The sequence below is a fragment of the Tenrec ecaudatus genome, chromosome 10 (genome assembly GCF_050624435.1).
Source record: "Tenrec ecaudatus isolate mTenEca1 chromosome 10, mTenEca1.hap1, whole genome shotgun sequence".
NCBI classification, from domain to species: domain Eukaryota; kingdom Metazoa; phylum Chordata; class Mammalia; order Afrosoricida; family Tenrecidae; genus Tenrec; species Tenrec ecaudatus.
Genome location: NC_134539.1, coordinates 40,441,847 through 40,459,436, shown reverse-complemented (window position 1 = coordinate 40,459,436; position 17,590 = coordinate 40,441,847). Strand labels below are relative to the sequence as shown.

The window sequence follows — 17,590 nt, the reverse complement described above, 5'->3', positions numbered from 1 at the left end:
CATTCTTCTTCATCTAGTCCAGGCCTTTTGATTACTTGTTCACCATACAGACTGAATAAGTATGATGAAATAATCAAGCACTCTCACCACCCTTTTTGATTTTAAAACACAGAGAATGAATTTGTTCTATTCTAATAAGAATTCTCAGTTCTGAGCAGAGAGTCTGAATGACCACAATAATGGCCTTCCAATTCTTTACAATTATATATATATAGATATATACACACATACATACATACACACACACACATATATATATATATAAAATCTAAAGTGTTGAATGCCTTTGAGTAGTTAATAAAACACAGATTAACACAGATTTCTAATATTTTTAGTTTCAGACAAGATATATCTGTCATCAGCAAAGATATCTGTCATATTATATCCTATACCAAAAACATAGCAAATTCCTGGAAGGTCCCTGTCAGGATTTGGCTCCAGTCATTTTTGAAGTATCTTTACTAATATTCTTCCTTTTTATGACATTGTTGTATAATAATTTTTACATATTTTGGATCATATTTCTTTGGGATGTGCACAAATATGGATCTCTTTCACTTATTTAGCCAGATAGCTGTCTTCCAAATTTCTAGATCAGAAGTGTACACTTTCAGTGTTTCATTAACTTATGGAAACATCCCATTTATTAGTCCATCAATTATTTTTGTTTTATATTTGCACAAATTTGCTTGCTGAAATAGAAGTCTAGAAGTACTTGCTAATGAAAATCAAAGACTGTTGTCTTCAGTAGGGATTGCAAATCAGTGTAAAGAAATGCAAAATCCTCAAAACTGGACCTACAGAGAACACCTTGATAAATGAAGAAAAGTTTGAAGTTATAAAGAACTTATGTTGGTTAGCAGAAGAAACTTTGAAGAAAAAGGAATCATTAAAGAACTAGAGGAAACATATATATCATGGGTGCTATACTGCACTCTGACCAAATTGTCTCTTCCTTTGACCCTTCTGTAAGGGGGTGTCCAGTTGTCTACAGATGGGCTTTGGGTGTCCACTCCGCACTCCTCCTCATTCACATTGATATGATATTTTGTTCTGGGTCTTTGATGCCTGATACCTGATCCCATCGACACCTCGTGATTACACAGGGTGGTGTACTTCTTCCATGTGTACTTGTTGCTTCTCAGCTAGATATCTGCTTGTTTATCTTCAAGCCTTTAAGGGCCCAGATGCTACATCTTTTTATAGCCTGGAAGCGTCAGCTTTCTTCACCACATTTGTGTATGCACCCATTTTGTCTTCAGTGATTGATTTGGGAAGTTAAGCATCATGGAATGCCACATTACTAGAACAAAGTGTTCTTATATTGAGAGGGTACTTGAGTAGAGGCCCAATGTCCATCTGCTGGAAACAGGCAGTTCTTAGTTCTATTGTGCATCAGGACAGTATGTGTTGGAACCAACTTGAAGGAACCTAAGGAGAACTACAAATGAAATGTCTAAAATAAGCGTATAAAAATCTTGAAACATATGCACCAATCATAGTGTTATCATTGACTTATCTTAGGAAGCAGAATAGAGGCTTTTTGTCCTCATGTATCTTAAATGTTTTTTATTTCTTTAAATCATTTTATTGGGGGCTTGTACAACTCTTATCTCAATCCATACATACAACCATTTTGTCAAGCACATCTATAGATATATTGCCATCATCATTTTCAAAACATTTTATTTCTACTTGAGCCCTTGGTACAGTGGTCAGTATAAGGCATGAAAAACAATTATAAATTATCAAGGTTCATAAAGGAGGGAGAAAGGAATGAGTTGATACCAAGAACTCAAGTGTCTTAAGTATGTTTTCTGAAACCTGTCCATCATGTGTAATTCTACCAGTATTTGAAGGAAAATAACTCCCAGAATCATTGAAGCATATAAGCCACTTACAGTACAATAAATTGGCTAATAGGTGGTAGAAAATTTTAAATAAAATTTACAAAATGAATAAATTAATGTAGAAAGATAATATGGTAGGATATCCACATATTCAATAATACTTCTTATAATAATCTATCTTAATGATGTAGATGTGTCATCACGTAATATATTTCCTAATGATCAAATGTAGAGCAATAAAATGGAATCACTTGTTTAAAGCTCCTTGTAGTCTAAATTAGGGGATAGACATCTTTTTACTGAATTAATTCAATATATTTTGGTAAGTGCAAAAAGTAGATTTATCAATTTTCAGGAGGAACAAAGGGCTACATAATTTTCTAGATTTGATTCAATGTAATGGTTATATGTTGAATTATTCATTTAGCATTTCCATTGCTCAGATGATAAATACCATATAATACCATTGCCATCTTCAGAACTATTAGGAAACTTCCCAAATATTATTAAGTGTTTCAGTGGAAGAGTTCACTTAAAATTTCCATGTATGTTTTAATTTAGCTACCCCATTTATGCTTTCTGAAATGTTATATTTGAAAGTATATGTACACTGAAGACAATAGTAGAAACACTTTCCTTGTATCCACTGTTTTATAATGTTTGTTCTTTAAAGAAATAAAACACACATACAGTATTCCAGGAATTGAATTAAGAACTTTACAGATATCAACATCTTTTATCATTATAACAAAATAATATGAGCAAAATCTCTCAGACATATGGTGCATAAGCAATTGTGGTGAAGAAAGCTTATGATACCTGGCTATCAAAAGATATAGCATCTGGAGTCTGAAAGGCTTGAAGATAAACAAGCAGCCATTAAGCTCAGAAGCAACAAAGCCCAAATGGAAAAAACACACGAGCCTGTGCGATCACGAGGTGTCGAAGGGATCAGGTATCAGGCATCATCAGAATAAAAAATCATACCATTGTTAATGAGGGAGGAGTGTGGAGTGGAGACCCCAAGCCCATTAGGCCACTGGACATCCCCTTACAGAAGGATCTCCGGGAGGAGATGAGCCAGTCAGGTAGCAACAATGAAACATACAACTTTCCTTTCCTAAATGCTTCCTCCCGCCACCCCACCCCCTATAATGATCCCAATTCTACCTTAGAAATATGGCTAAACCAGAGGATGTACACTGGTACAGATAGGAAATGAAAACACAGGAAATCCAGAGCCGATGATCCCTTCAGGACCAGTGGTGTGAGTGGCGATACTGGGAGGGTGGAGGGAGGGTGGTTTGGAAAGGGGGAACCAATTACAAGGATCTACGTATAACCTCCTCCCTGGGGGACATACAACAGAAAAGTGGGTGAGGAGATGTGGGACAGGGCAAGATATGACAAAATAATAATTTATAAATTATCAGGGGTTCATGAGGGAGAGGGAGCAGGGAGGGAAGGGAAAAATGAGGAGCTGATACTAGGGGCTTAAGTGGAGAGCAAATGTTTCGAGAATGATAAGAGCAATGAATGTACAAACGTGCTAAAAAAAAAAAAGCCACAGAGTGGCAGAATGGATTTTTTATAAAGAAGCATCATCGTGGAGAACAAATGTTTTGAGAATTATGAGGGTAACAAATGTACTAATGTGCTTTATAGAGTTGATTTGTGTATGTATTGTGATACGAGTTGTATGTGCCCCCCAATACAATGATATTAAAAAAGAACATATAGATAGAATTTAGTCTTATGAAACACATAACCCAAAAAACTCAAACTCATTGTCATTGAGTTGATTTCAACTCTTAGCAATCCTATAGGACAGCGTCAAACTACCCGAGAAGTTTTCCAAAGATGTAATCTTTATGGAACAGAACTGCCATATCTTTTTTCCTCAGCTATGCCCTTGATCTTAAACATTGACCTTTTGATAGCAGCCAAGAAGTTAACTGCAATGCCAACATGACTCCTTTATACAACATATAACATCACATATGTCTTACTAAAAATTATTGGCTAAAATGTACTAAACCCACTAAATAAAAGCATATCCATTCTATTAGATTAATCCTTCATTGTTAAAACTGAACATTATATTTCAGACAGAATCTGAGTTTTGAATAACAAACCACATCTGTTTTCATAAGCATATTCATACTTATTTTTTTAGTAAGATGACCAGATTTTAACATTGGTAAAGCGGGGCACCATTGACCTGGGGGTGGGGTGCGGTTCTTGATTAAAAATTTGGTCTACATGGAGCAACAAAAATTTTCATAGAACACAAAAATAGTATTGCAATATATTTTTTAAAATTTCAACATAAGTACAATTAAAAATATAATATATTTTTAAAATTATGTATAGTATTATTTTATTCTCAGGCATATTTCTCAGTTGAGTAAATTTTTTAGTAGATTGCTGTTGTTTAAAATGTCATGAAAAAAAATGTCATGAAAATTTTCACAAAAATTTGTTAAATTATATTTCACACATAAAATGGCTTTCAAAGTCTCAACACTTAATTGCAATCTTTCTGATATCCACACTTTATTTACCATAGAAAAAATGCGTTCGGTTGCAGCATTAGTTCCTGGTAAGGACAGTGTGTATTCCACAATTTTAGTGCCTTATTGTATGGAACATGGTTTGTTTCAAAATGGTGAAATATTTCTAACCATTTGTTCTCTATTGTGATTTTTGCTGATTCTAAAGATTTAACCTTTCCCTTATCAGTATATATATTTTAATAATGATATCTCACTGAAAAGATCCTTTCAGAAATATTACTATATGGGAAATTTTGAGTAATATGATCTAATGATTTTTGCACATCATTCCAATTAAGGTATTGTTTTAATGTAACCCAATGAAAATATGTAACCCAATGAAAATGTTCAATATCATTGTAATGTACCATCCACTCTTCTAAATAATCTATGCATTTACTATAGAACTTTTTAACGTGATTCATGATATCCGCACAATTTATTGCACCTTGTTCTTCTAGCTGGCTTATATATACTCTTAAGGATAGTTAATGGAAGAAAATTATTTTCTAACCGCTCTTGACACTGAAACTTTAAATTATTAACATCATTTTCTACTTCGATTACCTAAATTTTGTCACCTTCAATAAGTTTTATAGCATTTTGAAAAAGGGCTGCTTGATTGTGTACAAACTTTAGCCAAATTTTTGAAGATTCTTTTTCAAAAAACTCTTCTAAAATTCTAGGAAATTTATCCTGTGATAGAAAGTAGGATTTCAAAGGATCGTATATTTTCAAAATTATTTCGACAGCTGGCAAAAGAGCTAACCAGCTCGTTTTACAATATCCAAGTATTTTCTGATATTTGACTTCTGCAGTTTCACAAAAATTTTTAAGCATTTCAAAGCGCATAGTGTATATATATAAATAAGAATATATTTTAATAAAAATATTTTCCACATCTACGGGTAACAAATCAGCAGCTGTTTGAATGGAGTTATGTATATTCCCTTCCCGTTCTCCCGCCGTCCCTTAGCTTGTCCTACATTCTGTCCAAAAAATCCGGACTTTTTAAAAACGCCTCGGGACGTGGGACAAATTGTCCAAAATCGGGGACTGTCCCGCCAAAAACACAACGTCTGGTCACCATATAAAATCTTTATTCATTCTTTTTTCATGAGATTGGGTCAATCTGCTGTCTGAATACCTCATAATTTGTCCTCATTCTCTCCATCTCCTTTCCTTTAAACTAATTTTGGCCTATGTTCTCCCTCATCTTGATTACTGCAGGGAATCCAAACACATTCTGGTATGTTTATCTTTGTAAAATATTCTCTACAATGATTATTTTTAAATGTGAATCCGATTGGGATATATTCTGGTATATACTTTTCAGTGACTTTTGATTACTTTCAGCATTAAAAACCAAAGTTTTAATAAGACATATAAATATATCATTAAATGCTCCCCTAGTGTCCCATTGTTTACTCCATTTTTCATGCTTTCCCACACTTAGACAACCTAAACAATCTTTTGAAAATTTTCAAAATGAAGATTGCTAATTTTCTTATGCATTTGTGCTACTGCACAGAATGTTCTGTCCCCCCGATTCTACATCGTTGGTTTCTAATGCCTCAAATATCATCTCATCGTCATCGCTTTCCTGACGCCCACCCCCAGCCTACCAGCCTTCACCTGCCATGTCTGATGTATTTATCTGTAGTGAGAACTATCAAACACTACGCCCACTGCCTGTTTATTAATCTTAGCACTAAAATATTGACCTATTTTACCACTTGTATGTGTCAGTTCCATAGTCGGTGCTTCATAATCGGATGTGAAATGAGTGAAAACAGAGCAGTCGAGAAACAAATGTCTTTCTAGTCATCTTAAATTACCTTTTTTATTAGCATGATTTCTGTGGTCCTTGGCAATATTATGCAAATTAGCTTCGGAGTGTGCAATTACAAGCACAACAGCTATTCCAAAAAGAGTTAGCTTTTATTGGAACATAAAAGATTACTACTTTGCAGAATGGGATTTTGGGTGCTTTGGCAGTCTACAGAGATTGCCAGTTGTGGATGGTTTGCTTTCCTGCTGAAATCGGCACTCCTTTGATAACCCTGCCTTCTAAAGTTATTACTAGGCTCATCAGGTTTCATATATAGCACCTAAACTGATATAAGAGTACATTGAAAATCTGCCATGTATGAGTTCCTAAGCTGATTGTCATTTTGTGTTATCTTAAAAAAGAGGCAAATAAGGCATTAAAATACATAAAGCATTGTTCATGTGTGGCACTCTCTGCTAATGATGCAGAATTGCAAGACGTACAATTAGGTTCTTTGGCATTAAGGTTTTGATTTATGTTATCTGTAGGGAAGAAAATAAAACAATAGATGAGACAATGAAGATAGTACAACACCCTATCATATAAATCTTAGCAATATACATTCAAACTGTCATATGCTAAAACAGGTATAAATACATGAAAGACGATCTTGCTGCTAAAGTGGTGGCTCATTGGGATGCACGTTTGCTGAGAGAAGAACCTCCCTCTTCTGTTTTGCTTCCAGGGTTAAATTGTCTCTAGAATAATACAGACATTTTTTTAAACAAATAGAACATATATTTTAATTAAAGCATAATTAATCATAAATGATTTCATTTCACTGTGATATCCCCGATATGCTTATCCCATCCCTCAGTTTTCATTGTTTTGAAAAGGCAAATACATTTAGATTCCCAGTGCAGCCAGAACACCTTTCCACTAGAGCTCATGTGGCTTACACGCTATATGCTAGTCACCTCACAGTACTACAAGGGTCCTGTTAAATATGGAAATGGGGGGGTTTCTATTTGCTTAACAGGAGCTGCATTATAGTGTATCCACATTGTTTCTGAGGGGTGGGAAGAAGCACAATCAAATACTAGTAGTAGACCTTTTTGCCATGTGTTTTGGAACTTACATTAAAGCTGATGTTATGTAGTGAAACGCTTTATTCTAACTAAAAGTCTGCAATATCCATTTTTGTTTCCTACCCAGAATTGCTATAAAATGTATTCCCACCCTCTTTTGGTATCAAATATCTCCAATTTAGATTCTGATGTCTTAAACATCTCTTAAAGAATTTTTCTTTATTTATTCTTTGAATTTCAATATCTCATATTGAGATGGATGAGAATATTAAATTAAGCCTCATGGAATATTATCCATTGACAACCAGGTTCTGTCTCCCACCCTCATGCCCCAACCTCTTCTTTTAATTCAACCACTCACCTACCCTCAGAGAGAGAGAAAAATGGATAAATTATCCCAGTCAAGACTTGTCACTCTGCTGATATATATAGGACCCTACAATAGAATTCAATTTTTCCCTAACAGGCCTTATTATTTTCCCCTCAAACCTGCTTCTTCTGTCACCTGTTTTGCTAAATTTCTCAAATGCAATGGTGCAGGATTATATGATGTATTCAGATTTTGTGGAAGCACAATTTTTTTATATTTAGCTTGTGGAATTAAAAACCAGAAAAATGAGTCAGAGCATTGAAAGGGGCAATATCTTGTGAATATCTACAATGCAATTCAGACACTCAGGCTCTGAAATAAATACCTGTGGATCTGAGTTCTCATAATCTACCTCCTACTTGAAAGACAATGATCAAACATACAGAAAAGGATATGTTGACCAGGATGAGGTGTAATATATGGCTGAGGTTTGAAGAAAAATAAATATTAATCTATTAATGTTAATTCATAAAAATTATAAAGAGTTTTGAAAGTATTGATTACATGTGCAGATCAACCAGGTACACACACACACAAACACACACACACACAAACACACACACACACACTTTTATAAAGGCATGCTGTCATATAATACTTTCTATTTCATAGAGTAAACAAAGCGATGTTTTAAGAGGGATTTTTGCTTTTCTCAATTAACAGTAAATCTTCTATACCTATTTAGCTGTACATCTATCTACCACTCAATTTTCACAATGATATATGTTATGGATATTGAATAATTTATCTAATCCTCTACTTATTATAACTAAGAATTCTGGCAGAATTAGAAAAACTAGGTTTAAGCACAAGGATCATAGTTTAGCTTCTCAGAAGTTTATTGCTCATACACACATAATTTTAAAAATCATGTTTTGAAGTCTGGAATTGATCAAACACTCAATCAAGAAGCAATTAGAGTTACTTGGGGTTGGGATAAAAAGTTGGGAAGAAAGAAGAAGAAGGAGAAGTGGGGAAATATGGCCCAAGTGTTAGAAATGACACCAGAAATCACAGGATAGAATTTTGCAAGACTAATGATTTATTCATTGCAAATACCTGTTTTCTACAACATAAATGGTAATTAACTGCATGCACATTGCAGAGGGGAATGAACAGGGGCAAAATGTCACATTGGGACCTAATGTGTGCCTCAGACAACTACATTAGTGGAAAGAGATGGTGGGAAAAACTAGAGATCATCATTCAGAAGAAGACTGGAGCTAACTGCAGAAAAAAGCAGGAGTTGCTGTGTACAAATTCAAGTTGAAACTGAAGCAAATTAAAGTAAGCACAAGAAAGACAAAGACAAACATTAAAGTGGTGTGTGCAAAGACCTAGAGTTATAAAATCAAGGAGACAATAATGTATTCAGCATTGCTCAAGCTGAAGGAACTGAAAACAAATTTAACGTTCACGTTCCAATATTGAAAGTTTTATGTAAATCTTGAATGATGCAAGAAGCATCCAAAAGAGATGCAAGGCATACTGTACCAAAGACAGTCACTGTACCAAAAAGAACTGGCCAACCTGCAGCCATTCTGGTACCATTATACCAAACTTACTCAGTCTTTATCCATAGCAAATAATCTGAGAAGCTAGATTACAAAAAAGAAGAACAAAGCATCAGGATTGGAAAAAGGCTCATTAACAATAAGCAATACACAGATGACACACATGTACGTTTGAAAGTGAAGAGAACTTGACGTGTTTCCTGAGGAACATCAGACTAAGGACACCATTATGGATTACACCTCAAGAAAATATCAAGCCAACAAGAAACCCCACAATTGGCTAATTGTGCAACAGCATAATAAAGAAAAGATTGATCCTGTCATGCACTGCATTCTATTGGGATCCCCAACAATGCCCACAGATGCAACAGTCAAGAAATCAAATGATGTATTCCTTTGGGGAAAAAAATCTACAAAAGTCAGGTTGAAGTGCTCAAGGACAAAATAATGTCACTTGAGAACAAAGGTGTGTCAGTTCAAAGGCATAGTATTTTTAATTATTTATGTGCAAGAAAAAGCTTGCTAGAGTGACTGCAAGAATGCTACAGTATTCCATTGTGTTGTTCATAGTATCACTATGAATCAGAACTGACCTTATGACATCTGAATTTCTTCTTATAGCCTCCTTTCCGTTTTCACCTGGCAGATGAAATGTAATTCCTTAGAAAACTCTCGGGTTTTACAGACTACCTTCCATTCATTGAATATTTTCCTCTCAATCCCAAGCTTCTGTTGCACTTCTATGTACGTTTGAAAGGTTGGTGTAAATGCTAGTAAGTCCATGCTGTTCACCTGAGGGTCCTTCAGCAGAGCTGCTCTACCATTAGCCGCTAGGAACCGCTGTGAGGATTTCCAAACTACTTTTACATTGTACACCTAACCACCAAGGTGAACCTGCTTGGATTATTTTCTCACCCACTAATCTGTACGTTTTTAAAATGTATGTGTTTTTTTAGTTTATTCTTTTTAAAAAAATCTTTTTATTGGGGCTCATAAGGCTCTTATCACAATCCATACATACATCAATTGAGCAAAGCACCCTAATACATTCGTTGCACTCGTCATTCTCATAATTCACCTTCCACTTGGGTTCCTGGAATCAACTTGGTTTCCCTTTTTTTTCCCCCATCCCCCTCCCTCCCCTATCCCACCCCTGGTCCCTTGATAGTTTATAAATAATTATTATATCTTACCTTACACTCCCCGGCGTCTCCCCTCACCCGCCTCCCCATTGCCCATCTCCCAGAGAGGAGGTTACATATAGATCTCCAAGATTGGTTCTCCCTTTCTACACTCCCTTCCCTAGATCTTTTTTGATCATTTTATTCTCTTCAACTAGTATAGTGTATGAATATTCTTGGTGTACAAACAGTTTGTTCTTGAATTTTAACCTAAAAGTGAATGGTTTAAGCCCATCCAGAAGCACCATGGGGAAAAAAAGTTCTAATTATCTACTTTTCTCAGTTTACATGTTAAAAACAAAATTCAAACAAGAGTGTTAAGCTGTTCTACTCTTTGACACATGGGATAGCCATGACCTGGAATCAACTTTATGGCAACTGAAAACCATAACAGCAATAAACAGTGACAACAACAGAAGTATAAAAAAAGCAAAAAAAACCTCTTTGTTGCTTCCTAGATGAATGCTTGTTTACCTGCAAGTCTTATTAAGATCCCAGATGCTATGTCTTTTGATAGCTGGGCACCATCAGCTTTCTCACTACATTTGCTTATGCACCCATTTGCCTTCAGCGATCATGCTGGGAAGGTGAGCATCATGGAATGCCAATTTAATAGAACAATGTGTTCTTGCATTGAATAAGTACATTCATGGAGGTCCAATGTCCATCTGCTGCCTTAATACTAAACCTATAAATATATGCACATAGATCTATTTCCCAACCATCCTATTTAAATATACTTACATATGTACAGGCCTGTATTTAGAGCTCTATAAATACCCTTTGCCTCCTAGTTCTTTCCTCTATTTGTTTTTACTTTCCTCTTGTCCCACTATCATGCTCAACCTTCATTTGGGTTTCAGAAATTCCTCTCGGTTACATTGCCCTTGTTGAATCCTACCAGGCTTCTTACACCCTCCTTGCCACTAATTTTGGGTGCATCAAAGAATAAAAAATCATATCATTGTAAATAAGGGTGAGTGTAGAGTGGAGACCCAAAGCCCATCTGTAGGCAACTGGACACCACCTTACAGAAGGGTTGTGGGGAGGAGACAAGCCAGTCAGGGTCCAGGGTAGCAATGATGAAACATCAAATTTTCGGTTAGTTCTTAAATGCTTCCTCCCCCCATTATCATGATCCCAATTCTACCTTACAATTCCAGCTAGACCATAGGATGTACACTGGTACAGATAGGAACTGGAAACACAAGGAATCCAGGACAGATTATCCCTTCAGGACCAGTGGTGAGAGTGGCAATACCTGGAGAGTGAAGGGAAGGTGAGTTGGAAAGGAGAACTGATTACAGGGATCTACACATAACTTCCTCCCTGGGGGATGGACAACAGAAAAGTGGGTGAAGGGAGGCATCAGATATGACAAAATAATAACAACTTATAAATTATCAAAGGTTCATGTGGGAGGGAGGAGCAAAGAGGGAGGGGGAAAATGAGGAACTGATAGCAAGGGCTCAAGTAGAAAGGAAATGTTTTGAGAATGATGATGGCAGCAAATGTACAAATGTTCTTGACACAATGGATGGATGGATGGTGATAAGAATTGTACGAGCCCCCAATAAAATGATTGAAAACAAACAAACAAAAACAAAACAAAACAACCTCACTCCCATTGAGTCGATGCAGACTCACAGTAACCCCCCACCCTAGAACTGTATCTGGGGTCTGTGAGACTATCAGCTCAACTGAAATAGAAATTCCCATCTTTCTCCTGATGGGGGACTGGTTGTCCCAAATTGTTGGTCTTTCGGATCTCAGCCCCATACGGAAGCTCTACTCCATCAGGGCTCCAAACAACAGTAGAGGGCTTGGCATACTGTAGGTGTTAACAAAAATTCAATGAAACGATAAAAGGAATGCTTCAAGAATTTGCTTCAAGGAATATTACTAAAAACTACATTTGCTTCCATTTAAAGGGTTTCTGGGAAAGATATTCCTAGATATAAACTGTTTCTTCCAATATTCTGTATCTTGTAAATATGATAGAAACTATTGAATTTCTCAAAGACTCACTTGTTATGCATAGTCATGGTGCTGTTGATGATTGTCAAGGAAAGGTATGCCAAACTCAGATCAGATTAAATAATCATTCGAAGGGTTTAAAACATGATTGAAGGCAGCAGATAATAGGCAGAAGTTACAAAATTAAATAGAACAAGAATGAGGATAACCTCTGTCCAGTCATGTTGTTCTGCTGTGAACTCACCTTCTAGGTCACATTTAAGCAAATGTACATTTTGGAACAAACATTTCTTTTTCCTTCATATATAACCTAGCGACAATTATTTTGATATACTAGCAGTTACTTAGCCCCTCTCAGGATCCTGAGCTACTCCAAGATCTTCTCCCTATTCTACTTCTTCTTATCAAGTTGTTTCTTTGTTGTTGTGTGTTGTTGCTTTTTTATGCATACGAAACATGGAAGTTATTTTATGCCACTCACACATGGTTTGTCTCCTTTTCCAAACTATCTCAAGCTTTAAAATATTCCTTAAATTGAATCCCTACTTCTGTTGATATGCATTTGTACTAGAAACAGCATCAGTATTTGTTTTCCTCTAGTATACTTAATGTTAAATGGAAGAGGATACTAAATGAGAATGGATCCATCGAAGAAAAATAAATTACAAGCACACTCCATGTATGAAGTCAAAAGTATGTCATGATAACCCTCAAAATGGATTTGAAGAAAGGCTTAACTCTTTCATGACAAATCAAAGGAATCAAACAATTCTTGTAGTTTAGAAATACTGAATATCAGCATTGATGTTCTAATAGAAGGTACTTTCTAAAGGGAAAATGGATTATAAAGACCTTTATCAAGTTAATATCTATATGAAGGGGAGAAAAGCATAAAATGTGTTAGCATTTGCATATGGAGAATATATAATACATATATAATATTTGTTGTTTAACCAATAGCCGCTCTGTGTGCCTTTTAAAATCTTTCTGGCAGGCTAGCTGCTTTTTCATGTGCTCTATAGTTTATGATGGTAATGACTATTGTATTCAATAGCACAGCACTAGAGTCAATAAGAACTTAGAAATGTTTCAGTTTCTCTGAATAGTAATTTTATGAGCAAATATCTTGCAAAATTAAAGTAGGCGAGACAATGAGATGATCCTTCAACAGTTAATAGAGCAAGCAGGACTGGAGAAAGAAAAGCTGTGTCTATCTCTTTTGAGGAATAAGGAGCCCTGGCTTGTGCTGATTTATTAGGCATTCAAGGGAAACACACACACACACACACACACACACACACACACAGGCAAAGGAGATTTTGCTTGAAATTTTAACAAGCTGCTTCAGAGAACCGTCATCTAAGTAAAACTTATAGCTTGAAGAAAAAAGAGAACATTATTTCTTTAAGGAAATCATTTTCAGCCTTGACTGCACATTAGAACCACTCAAGGATCTTTTAAAAAAATCCCGATGCCCCAAGTAAAACTCAAACCCATTAAATAGGTATCTCATAGGATGAGACGCACAGGCAATAGGATTTTCCCGAGTTATTCCACTGTGTGCAGCCAGCCAAGGGTTAGACACCGGTTTAGCAGCGACTGACAATTGCAGTGCAACGTGGTTAGAAGAGGAGGCCTCCTGGGTCCTTACACAATCAGTCTCATCCCATGTTAAAGTACTTCACCAACCCTGAGCGTGTCATGCTAACTTCATGTATAAAACACGTATACAGTGGGCTGCTAACTTCAAGGTCAGCAGCCTGACTCCACCAGCTGCTCCGTGAGAGAAAGATGAGAATTTTTACTTCTACTTAAAAAAATGAAGAAAAAGAAGAAGGCTCAGAAAACCAACAGGGCACTTCTGCTCTGTCCTCCAGGGTTGCTGCGGATTAGAACCAACTCAATGGCAGCGAGGGTTTTTTGGTTTGTTTGTTTTATTCTATTTATTTGCGTTTTTATTTTTCTAATACTCAATTATGGAACTATTAAAATTTTAAAATATGGCATTCACATCCCGATGCTTAGTGTACATTCCAAAGTTCTTTGAACTTTCCACATAACACAAATGCAATGCATATCTGTCTTCTAGCTAGAGATAAGCAATTCAAATTAGGGAATTCTCTTGATAACAACTCACACTTGCTGCCATTGACTCAATTCAAACTCATAGCCATCCTATGGGGCAGAGTAGAACTGACCTTGTGAGTTTCTGAGACGGTAGCTTTTTTTTTTTTTTTAACATGTCCCTCGCGGTCAAAAGGGCCGCCTGTTATGGTCCCAGTTATGCGCCAGCACTTGCTCTGGCGCTGCAGCTTAACCTGCTGCGCCACGGGCAGGCTCGGTGGGTTCAAAGGCAGCGCCACTTTTTTTTTTTTTAACACAGGGGTAGAAAGCTTCATCTTTCTCCCACAGAGTGGCTGGTGGAATCAAGCTGCTGACCTTGCAGTTTGCAGCCGGGGATGGAGGCGTGGGTGAGGGTGCGGGGGGGGGGGGGCGGGGGGAGGGAGTGTTTGGATATCTGGTGTAAAATGGATTGTCAGGGTGAGAAACAAAAGAGGTTCTAAAACCAACAGCTGTGAGGAGGTGAAAAATGTATTGAGCTTATGATGGTAAACAAAATAACAAGGAATTTACAAACGTTAGATTTTGTTGATTTAATATATAATAGTGTATTTAAAATAAATTATTGCAAACACACATACAAAACATACTAAATGTAAAGAATATAAGTTAATATTTCATTTAATATTGCTAATGAAGCTTGAGAAAGCATTCATTTATGCCCCACTCCATATTGAATAACGAGTGATATGAGGGAATTAGGAACGCAAACTGTGAATTCAAGTCTCCCAGGTGGCTTGATGAAGCAAAGCGAGCGAAACAGCATGAACAAACAATAAGATTAGGAGGGTTAAACACCGAACCAAACCAAACCCATGGAACTGATGATGACTCATAGCGACCCCTAGAGCACAGAGAACTGTCCCTGTGGTTTTCTGAGACTAACGCTAAAAGCCCCAGAGAAGCCGATGGTGTTGAACTACTGATCTTGAATTTAGAACATTAAAGAGGGTAAAATAATTGATGTGGTTTTAAGTTGATTTTGGAACTTCCAAAATGTATACGGTTGATTGGAGCTCAGAATATAATTCATTTCTGTACTTGATTTGCCATTAAATTATATTTTCCATTTGCTTAGCCTTTGTTATTACTTGCTTCATCTTATCCAAAAATATGCAAATTCTTGGAACAATGATAACTGGTGTGCCAGAAAAATTGTAATCTCATCTACTGAATTATTATTTAAATAAAGAAAATTATAGGAAATTAAAAATTATAAACTAATATTTCAACTACCTATTTGTGGAAAATAATATGGACCTCATAATAATATCACAAATAAAATTTGAAATTTAAATGAAATTGCATACTAAGTTTGGGGACTATTATAGATCCAAAAGAAAGGGATCTTGTAGGAAACCACACTGAGTTTAGGCCCAGCCCTGTTATATATTGACCTGGTTTCTCTAGAAACGTTCCTCCAGACAATAAATGATTCTTGAACATATATTAAGTATCAGTGTGGCTGTTACAATTTATTTAGGAGAGGCAGCAACAGGGTATATGCAATTTGACCATAAAAGAATTCCTTCCTGTGGCAGAATGTAAAAACAATGTTTGTTCAGTAAAGTCAAGTGGCATTGGGACTAAACCTATTTTTCACTACTTGACATGCTATATTTACAAGATGGCTTCAATATTATTGGGAGAAATTGAATTATGGGTAATGTGAAATGTCCATGAACCTTTTGAAGCATATTTATACATATGCACAAATAGATTTTATGAGCTATTTATCATCTGTATTAATGTTAAAGGAAGACTATGCCTAAAGAGGAAATCGGGAAATACAATACATTGACTACTTAAACCCAATATCTTTACAAAATAAATGTAATACACTAGCTCACAAATGTTATTTTCTTTTCCTTAAATCAATAGTTAGGAATAAAATCAAAGCTACTAAGGTGTACCCCATCAAAATAGATTTTTTTCAAAGCTACGTATTTAAATTCTTTTACAAAATAACCATATCACCTTCAAAGTATTCTCCATTACATTTAATAGAGTATTTGTCAAATCTGTATTTCCATTCTTGGAAACATGTTTCAATCTCATCATTTGGATGAGTGACAGCACCTCCCTCATTTTTTTTTCTTAACCTCTTCTAGGTCCTCCAATTGTCTCGCTGCAATTTGTGGAAACAAAAGGAAGTCACAAGGAGCAAGATCAAGTAAGGTGTGTGGGGCAAGAGAGGCACGCTGAGTTTTGCCAAAAACTGACACAGAGAGATGGCTGCATGGACCAGGTGCATTGAATTGGTGGCAAAACCAGTCTCCCGTCTGCCACAAATCAGGCCTTTTTTTGTGGCACACAGTTACACAATGCTTTCAGAACTTCTACATAGAAAGCTTGATTAACAGTCTGACCTGGTGGAATGAACTCCAAATGAACTACAAGTCGACATTTTCAACCATTTGGGAAGTTGAAGGTTGTCCAGAATGAGGTTTGTCATCCATCGACATTTCGCCTATTTCGAAATGAGAAAACCATTTGTGCATTTGAGTTTTTAAGCTGGGTTCAACATCAAAAGAGTTTCTGTGGCATATTTCCTGAGCAGAAAACAAAATTTTATAGCAACACATTGTTCTCTTAAATTGCCCATCATAAAATACAATGTTTTACAAAATAATTCACTGTGACCAGAGAGAACCTTCACAGGTAGCATCACTGGGTATATTAACTCAGTGAGAGTTACTACATGATTGCTGTGTTAATCTGGGTACCTTAGAGAAACAAATCCACAGAAACTCATGTATAAGAGAGCTTTATATAAAGGTTAGGTGCACATCAAGAAAACATCCCAACCCAGTGTTGCCCAAGCCCACAGTCCAACATTAACCAATTGACCCATATGTCTGACACCAATCCACAAAGTCCTCCTCCATCTCACAAAACACACACTATGATGCCGACTGCAGGAGAAAAGCCAAGTCAATGAATGCGTAAGCATCTCAGCGCTGGCAGGGCTCTCCACCCTGCTGCTCCAGCACCCAGGGCTGCATCCCAGTAGTTCCATATGCCCTTTCCTCTGGGATGTCTTGCAGGGAGTGAGCCTTGCAAGCTGAAGCAGGAACTGACTAGGGCAGCTGCACCTGGTCTGCCCATCAGAGAGCAAGAGACCTGAGAATTAGAAAGGTGAGGCTCACTGAGTCATTTACCC

The 17,590-nt window shown here is 36.4% G+C and overlaps 1 pseudogene; it reads right to left on the bottom strand.

The window, feature by feature from the left end:
- Positions 1 to 14,544: 14,544 nt before the first annotated feature.
- Positions 14,545 to 14,666, bottom strand: LOC142460648 (small nucleolar RNA SNORA76; annotated as a pseudogene).
- Positions 14,667 to 17,590: the final 2,924 nt, after the last annotated feature.